This window comes from Haemaphysalis longicornis, unplaced genomic scaffold (assembly GCF_048455015.1).
Source record: "Haemaphysalis longicornis isolate Haplotype H1 unplaced genomic scaffold, Haemaphysalis longicornis Haplotype H1 scaffold_23, whole genome shotgun sequence".
Classification (NCBI taxonomy): Eukaryota; Metazoa; Arthropoda; class Arachnida; order Ixodida; family Ixodidae; genus Haemaphysalis; species Haemaphysalis longicornis.
The window spans coordinates 551,680-560,732 of NW_027526306.1; positions in this window are offsets into that span (position 1 = coordinate 551,680).

Sequence of the window (9,053 nt, forward strand, 5' to 3'; positions counted from 1 at the left end):
TTGCCTCATCTTCACCCAACTTATTGAAACGGTCCCAGACGACTGTGCGGTAGCCCAGATAGTTGCAATATTCAAAACAGGACAACACACCAATCCAGCAAAGTACCACGCAATTTCACTGACTAGTATCCCTTCTAAATTACTAGAACACATTATATCTTCATATAGTGCATCTCACCTCAAATCAATAAATTTCTTTTATGATCACCAGCATGGCTTTCCAAAGCACTTCTCATGCGAGACACAACTAGCCGAATTCACCCACGACCTCTTACAACACAATGATGCTAACCTTCAGGTAAATGCTATATTTTTTGACTTTTCGAAAGCGTTTGATCGCGCACCGCATAACCTGTTACTTTGTAAACTTTCTTCACTGGGTATTGCACCGAATAAGCAGTACACGTCTGCTAATAATTGACTCCTCCAAAACTAACGTCTCATCAGGCGTCTCTCAGGGCGCAGGCCTATCACCTCTTCTATTTTTAATATTTATATTTGGAGTTGTTTTTTTTTTACTTTCCGAAAGCGTTTGATCGCGTACCGCATATCCTGTTACTTTGTAAACTTTCTTCGCTGGGTATTGCACCAAATAAGCAGTACACGTCTGCTAATAATTGACTCCTCCAAAACTAACGTCTCATCACGTGTCCCTCAGGGCGCAGGCCTATCACCTCTTCTATTTTTAATATTCATAAACGACCTTCCAACTAACATACAAACAAAACTTCGCTTATTTGCAGACGATTGTGTCATTTACTCCGCCATTTAAAACACAGAAAACAAAACTAAACTACAGCAAGCCCTGGACACAATTGCACTATGGTGCTAAGAATCTTTGATGCCTTTAAATCTTACTAAATGTAAATCAAAGTCATTTTCCCGTAAACGCGCCACTGTTCATCACACCTACTTCATCAATTAACTTCCTCTCGACACGGCCACGTGGTACAAGTATCTCGGAGTGTACATGTACGCGTCTATATCATTCGCGCCGCACGTGCATTTCATCTGCTCAGACGCCCTGTGCACACTTAAATTCCTCTGCATCTCCCGACATTAAAAACTGGCATACCTAACATACGTGCGCCCAAAGCTCGAATATGCATAGTCCATTTGGAATCCTTCCTAGGCATATCTCATCAACGAACTATAATCACTATAGAACCGCGCAGCTCGCTTTATAACCTCACAGTATTCTAGAGAAACCAGCGTCACCGCTTTAAAACAGCCACTCAACCTCCTATCTCTCGGCTCACCTCGCATCATCTCACGCTTATACCTCGTGCACAGTTTCGTTTTCCGCCCACAGTCAAGGCACGAACTTTTAAAGCCGCTGAACAGAATTTCTTCCCGAACTAATCATTTAAACCCCTTTGCACGAATTAACGGCCGTACATCCCGCGATGAAGGATTCTTTTTCCCCCATGCAAATAAACTGTGGATGCACCTCCCCGACAAAATTGCGGTTATACGTGACCGAACATCATTCCGGGACAAGCTAGAAACCCACTGGCTTACAGTCAATAACCTAACACTACAGCGATAGTGCACCAGCGCACAGTATAATTATTCTTACCAAATAGTTCCTGTTTTTGAATCTAACCCCAGTGAAAGTGTTCGTTTATTGTTTTGTTGTTCGTTATTATCACGCACGTTTACTATTTTATAGTGTGTATTGTTTGTCTCCATGAAATTGTACACTGTCACTGAGTATTTGTTGCCCCCCCCCTTATGTAATGCCTTCGGGCCTTTAAGGATTCAAAAACTAAAATGAAAAGGAAATGGGAATCACTGAGCTCACTTAACGAATTGTTTCGGTGTCTGCGCTTGTGTCGCGCGCTGGTGTAGCCTCGATCTCGCACACCACGATGGCTAGGTTCTACTCTTTCACCCGTCTAAACATGCTTCTTTCGGTTTTCTTTCCGCCGACGCATGGCCGGCTACATTGGCAACGTCTGACACTCTAGCACAGCCATGTCCGACGCTTCTGCTGCTGTCGGGATGCCGCCCACGTAAACTCCAGGTAACGGCTGGCCGAATCTCTGTTTCCCCTCTTTGTAGAGCGACGTGAGTGAAATATAGTGACGTGGCATAGGCAACTGTTGGGGGGGTAATTTAAAGCTTTGCTTTCCAACCACCTTCATAGCGTGGATTGTAGACAATTTGTTTTGTTGACAGACCGTACCACGACCATCCATTTGCCTTGCCCACCATATCTCACCCTTTTGTTCTTCCGGAAAAGAAACTATCAATAATCTGCAGTGTTCCCCGCTCTTTAACGTCGACCAGCTTGAAAAGCCCGCTAAGCTGGGCAACATGTCCGAGCCCCATCATGTCTTGTGCACCGGCGTGCAAGGATATCAAAAAAAATATGTTACCTCGACTACAGCAATGAAAGTTTCAACAAGCCATAAAGGACACCCTTCAACACTTAGAGCCTCCAAAACTGACCTTCACCTCTGAAAAGTCTGCCCCTCTCGTGCCCCGAGCGCAAACACGCAGCTTGCCCTAAAAGCCAAGACTAGACTTATCTATTGTCAGCAAAGTTGTCCTGCCAGTCAGTAGATTGAATCATACGCGTCGCCTTCAACACCGATGGAGTGGGAACGTCACTATTACCTAAATTGCACGGAACAGTTAACTCACCTATCTCGTTCGTGCATCTGCACCCATCACCATGACCTAACGGAACAGTACACATGCCATATTGTCCAAGGGATTCTGGCCAGTCGCATGTTACACCGAACACCACATATTCAGATAAAACACAAAGACGATTCTAACTCGGCGCTTTCATTCGGACAGCTTCAAAGTAGCCCTCAAACCCCCGCACCCTCCGAATAGCACTCAAACACCATTCACACCGACAGATAATTTTCTCAAAGTCGGTCTTCATTATACGCTGTCAATATTGCCATGCCGAGCAACCTCACGAACTCCCTTGATTGTGTCACCCAAACAGCAGCACCGAGTCGCATTCACCCCGCTCCCCCTCCCTGCTTATGCATACCTTTAGAAACGAAGGCCGATCGAGCAGTAGGACTACGCTATGCCCAGAGAGACTAATCGAACAGGCCTAAAAGCACATATCCTTACGCAACAGCACACCATAACCTCCAAGCTCACAGTCTGTAATCACTCAGCTACCAAGAGACCCTCCCGATCGTTACACCCGTTGCGTCTACGTCCACTACAGCAAACAAACAGTCAGATCCCTAGCGATGAGCACAGGCACAAAATATTCTATATTCCTCATGGTCATCAATATTTTGTAACCCTGCAAGCCTGTGACACTACTAACGAAAACGAAGTACCTGGCCTCAGGCTATCACCGTACTAAAAAAACATGCAAAGGCTACCCACTATTCACATTGTCCGGACGTCATGCCACGCTAAGCTGCCTCGGAAAGAGGGGGACCATGCCGGCATCCGCGAATTGCTTCCTGGGCCTCTCAGACAGGAGAAAATACTGGCCAAAACACCCTCACCCCTCTCCAACTACTAAATTATTATGCAAAATTTTTTTAACTCCACCTTAAAAAAATTGGCTCCAATCCACGCTGTGAAGGTGGTTGGAAAGCAAAGCTTTGAACGACACCCACAACAATTGCGCATGCCATGGCACTAAAACTCACACAGGTTACTCTACCAAGAGTGAAACCAGAGATGCTACCAGCCGTTAGCAGGAATTCGCGGGGGCGGGGTTTCGACGCAGCAGCAGCGTCGACCACGGCCGGGCGAGAGCCTTGGACGCCACCGCTGTAGCCCGGCCGTGCTTCGGCGGAAACAAAACCGAGAGGAGGGACTTTGTAAGGGTGAGACAGGGGAACCTAGCCATCCTGTTGTGCTAGCTTGGGGCTACACCACCGCGCGACACAAGTGCACGCACCGAAACAATTCGGCATGTGAGATACGTGATTCCCATTTAACCGATTTAAACTAGTTGTAACGTTCCCCTTTACTAGGTCGAGTTCACTAAGTACACAAACAACAGTCCGGTTATCGTCCTTTCACCTCCTCTTGTTCCTCCTCCTCTGGCTGCTGCCCGGCCCCTCGTCGACCTCTTCCTCTTCCTGTTACACAGTCCGCCCCTCTGTTGTCAACCCTCCTACGTTGATACAGCACTACGTTGCACATAGACGCAGCTTCAACGATGTTATTAGGTCCATTGTAGCATACGTACTTCAAAATGCCTTGTTTGCGAGCAGCCTTCACAACTATGTAGGGCCCTGAAAAAGGAGCCTTTGAACGCTGCAAGGCTTTCCGGACAAAGGCATAATCCCCAACGTTATTTTCGGAACCTTGCACGTGTGAAGACGGTCGTAATGCTTCTTCATTGCGATCCGATACCTTTCATTTTCTCTCTCGGACCTTTCTTGTACACGGAGTACTATTTATTCGGTAATCCCCAGGAGGTGGTCGGCATGCAGTCACTCAGATTTACCATGATATGCAAAGTATGGACTGCATCCTACAGCTTCTGTGTGCGAGTGGTTGTGGTGTGCAACAGCAGCTTCTAGATCACATTTCGAGCCCCCGTTGAAATCTGGACAGAGGGAAATGAACTGCTTGATGTCACGTATAGCTCTCTCCGCTAACCCGTTGGCTTCAGGGTTGTACTGCGCTGCGAAACACGGCTTCATCTTGCGCTGGAGAACCCAATTCTTCAACTGCTCGCCCCGAAATGCTGGTCCGTTGTCGGCCACAATTGTTTTGGTGTACTTAAACATATCCCGGTTCAAGAGAGACATGACGCTCCTTGCATCTTCCTTCCCGGCCTTACACGCGACCATTCGCGTGCGCTCATCAATTGCCAGTAGGAACGCTTGCGTGCTGCCTCTTCCCCCCCCTTTTTTTTTCTGAGCTCCGCGAAATCAAAGTGAATCCTTGCGAATGGTTCTTTGGAATGTTCTGCGATGATCATCGCACTACCTCTGGGTTTGAACTTGGCCTTGCAGATTTGACACTGGTGACAGGTCCGTACGTATTCAGAGTTGTCTTGCTTCATGATGTTCCAATGAAATCTTTGCTTGATTTTCCAGTATTTGCGCCAAAATCGGTCATGTCCGCCAGAGTGAGGTGAATCATGGTAAAGAGCCAAGATTTTTGGTAAACTAGTCTTCGGTACCTGTAAGCGACCATCTTTCAGCGACATCGCCTCTATGCCGTCCCATAAGAGCGCGCTCACGTGGTGATCATCACATGGGGCAGGTATGTGGAGTCGTGACATAGCATCGGCGTCCGGTAGCTTGTCACCTGGTCTGTGAGCAACGTCAATTGCGAACTGCTGCAGTTCACTGACCCACCTGGCCAGCCACCCTTTTGGATGGGACAAATTCAGTATATAGGTCAGGGCTTGATTGTCTGTGAATAATCTGAAGCGTCGGCCCTCCAAATACGTTCGGAAGTAACGTAGCGCCATCACTACAACCAGAGCCTTTTTTTTCGGTCGTAGAATAATTAATCTCTACCTTGGTAAATGTGTAAGAATAATAACCAATGGCCCTGAGCTGTCTTTTCGGTGATTCCTTGTCATCTCTTTGGTACAAAATCGCCCCGGCTCCGTAATGCGATGCATCTGTGGTCAGTTCAAACGGTTTGGTGAAATCTGGGAGCGCCAACACTGGGTCCGAGGATATTATCTTTGTAAGCTCCTGATATGCGCTGTCGCATTCCTTGGTCCATTCAAAGGGAACACCTTTTTGCGTCAATGCTGTGAGGCATTTCGACTTCGTGGCGTAATCCTTGATGAATGCCCTGAAGTGGTCGGTGACTCCTAGGAAGACGTGTAGAGAATGCACGTCATGGGGCTTGCATAGCTGTAAAATTCGCTTGACGGATTTCTCTTTCGTGATTTTCGTCTTGCCATCAAAAACTCTTCTCAGAAAGACAACAGAATTTTAAAAAAACTCACTCTTCTTAAAATTAATCTTCAGTTTAGCTTTAATAAGGGCGTCTAGCACCTGTGAGAGATTTGATATGTGCTCATCTCTGTTCCTGGAATAGATTATTATGTCGTCTACGTACACTCCACAAAATTGTCCAGTGAACTCTTGTAGGAAGGTGTCCATCATTTTCTGGAACCATGCTTCAGAATTCGTCCATACGAAGGGGAGTCTGTTGTACTCATATGTACCAAAAGGAGTCACGAATGCAGTGAAGTGCTTGTATTCCTCCTGAAGTGGTACTTGCCAATACCCTTTGCACAGATCGACTCGAGAGAACCAAGAGCAACCGCCGCTTTCATTGATGACGTCGTCTATTCTTGGCATTGGGTACGGGAACAGGTCAGTCTGGCGATTCACAAGCCTGTAGTCTGTGCACAGCCTATATGTACCATCGTCCTTGAGAACCGTTGTGATAGGTGATGGAAGTGTTGATACGGAAGATCGGATGATACGATAGTCCAGCAGACTTTGCAGTTCAGTTTTTAGCCCCTTCTTTTTTTCGTAGGACATGCCATATGGTTTTTTTCGTACAGCAGTAACTTCACGCAGTTGAAACGGCACTTCCATGACTGCTGCGGCTGGCGGATAAGTGCCTACACACAAAAGTTCAGGATATTGTGAACAGACATTCTCGCTATTCGTGACCAGCCTGATGGACGGCTTTGTCTGCGCGCATATCGTCTGAGTGGGATGGTCAACGAGCACCTCATCCTTCCAAGAAAGGTTAAGCCTCAATCTCTTCATGTCAGGACGAGCTATGATGAAATTAAACTTCGCGTCGTCTATTCGTAATGCTTCTACGAGCACTTTACTTCCCTGGTACTCGACTTCGACGCGTGTCCATTTATCAAGCACCCAAGCAGTCCCATCGTAGCTATGTACCTGGACAACCCAACCAGAACATATGTCATCTGGCGAGGCAAGTGCTGTACTCATGATGCTCACTGATGCTCCGGTGTCTACTAAAACGTTTTCTAGTCGCCCGCTGACATACATTGGTGCATACAGCAAATTGAATTCCGATTTAATTAAGTACACAGTCTCGCTTGGGGTCTTTGGGTGGGACCGATTACCCTCTTTTATTCGTTTTTTGGCTGATGAGCACCACTAGGCGTGCCGACCGATAGTATGGCATTCCGAGCAGTGTCGTACTGTCGGGTCTGGCCTATTGGTGGCAGAAGGTCAACGCAGACGTCCCTCAGCGCATGGAAGAATCCTTCCGCTGCGGTAGGCGCCCTTGGAACAACCTGCCCTAGAACGGCTTTCGCCATACCATGGATGATGAGTGGTACAATGGACGACTCGGGGAGATTAAGATCGGCAAGCTCCAGGAGTCTTCGCTTCTCGTAGAAGTAATCCGCCAACGCTCCCTTCTTGTGTTTGAAGAAAATGGCCTGATTCCAACGCTCAACGGGGTTCAAGTCAAATGCGCGGATGAATCTGGCTCGCCAGCCGGCCCACAGCTTGTCAGCTTTCCGTGCCATCCGCAATTCATACCACTTCTTCGTGTTCCCCGAAAGGTATACTCGTAGGTTATTTATCCGATCACAGTCAGTTATCCAGTGATTGTTAGAGCACGCGTATTCGTAGAACTGAATCCATGCCGCTTGACTTGAGGTGGTACCATCAAAACAATCAGGTTTGGTTTCCTGTCTGTACCGGGACGGATCACGGCTCAATTCCATGAAAGATATCAATTGATGTTGCTGCTGAAGTTGTTGTTCTTGGAAACAGAAAATGTGTTCCATGATACGCGTGAGTCCCTCTGGATGGTCTCAACTTGCGTTCACTAATTCACTTGGCTTAATCACCAAAGCTTCAAAATCAGCGACGCGCATGTTTACCTTGATATTACTCTTCAACGCTAACTCGTCTAGCTTCAGTTTAGCTTTCGGGGCAAGGAAAGATATGAAGTCAGGTGTGCTGACCTTTTCTGGGAGGATCACGGTCGCATCATCCCCGTCCTCTTGGTAACCGTTCACCACCAGACGACCATCATCACGCTGGGTCAGATTGAACAATACCTACATTGTCCGGAATAGTCAGCTACGACAAATGTAACGTTCCCCTTTATTGGGTCGAGTTCACTAAGTAGACAACAACTGTCCGGTTCTCGTCCTTTCATCTCCTCATCTTCCTCCTCCTCTGGCTGCTGCCCGGCCCCTCGTCGACCTCTTCCTCTTCCTGTTACACTAGTTAGTTGAGTAAGTTTGAGAATTGCGAGAAAACTGAGGGAACTCTGATAATCGTCGTTTATCATAATCAGTTGCTACTTCTACTTTTGTAAAATGTGTTAAAACACAACCGAATTGACCAATTAAAAAGACGGAGTCCTATTCGCGGCAAGCAGCGCGCAAAACGTAGCGTTTCTCTAGCGTCCAGATGTCTCTATGTGGTCTTCGCATTTTGTTTTTCCGCCCAGCAAACGAATCCTTAACATATCTTTGCCGTGCGACCACTTAATTCCGTCGTGGTTGGGTTACCCAGGAGGAGCCTTCGGACAAGTTAATCAAGCCATGCCATCCATCGTGAAAGCACACACTAAAGCACACGCTAAACAACCATCGCTAAAGCACACGACAAAGCCGTCCCACCGACGCGCTCACCGGTGTGAGATGGCGCGTGTGCGCGGGAACGCTGGGAAACCTATAACCGTGCCATCTACACTGTGCTCTGTGAGTGAAAACCGTCCCCCCCCCCCTCCCTAGTCGCGTTGGGAGTTTCTTGTCGCCCACACCACGAAGGAACGGTTGCCTGGTAGAGGTAGAAAGCTTTGCTTTAAAAATCACCCGTTCTTTCCCCTCTTGATCTTTCTGTGAACACCATCGGCGCACGCCTCTGTCGTCGCCTACAAACCCCAAGGTTCGGCAATACAACAATTCTAGGGAACATTATATCTACCCTGCACTTCTAGGAGTGAAAGTGGGAGCCCCCCAGTTGCCTGCCAGAGACGTACAGCAGCATTGTGACTCGCGCAAATCGGCTCCCAAGTTTCGTTGCTTTGTTGAATGGGAACATCATGTTGCACTCATATAAACGTTTATAGAAACACCTGCTGATCGGACAAACTCTTAATGCTGAATTTAACTATACTGAAGTTGG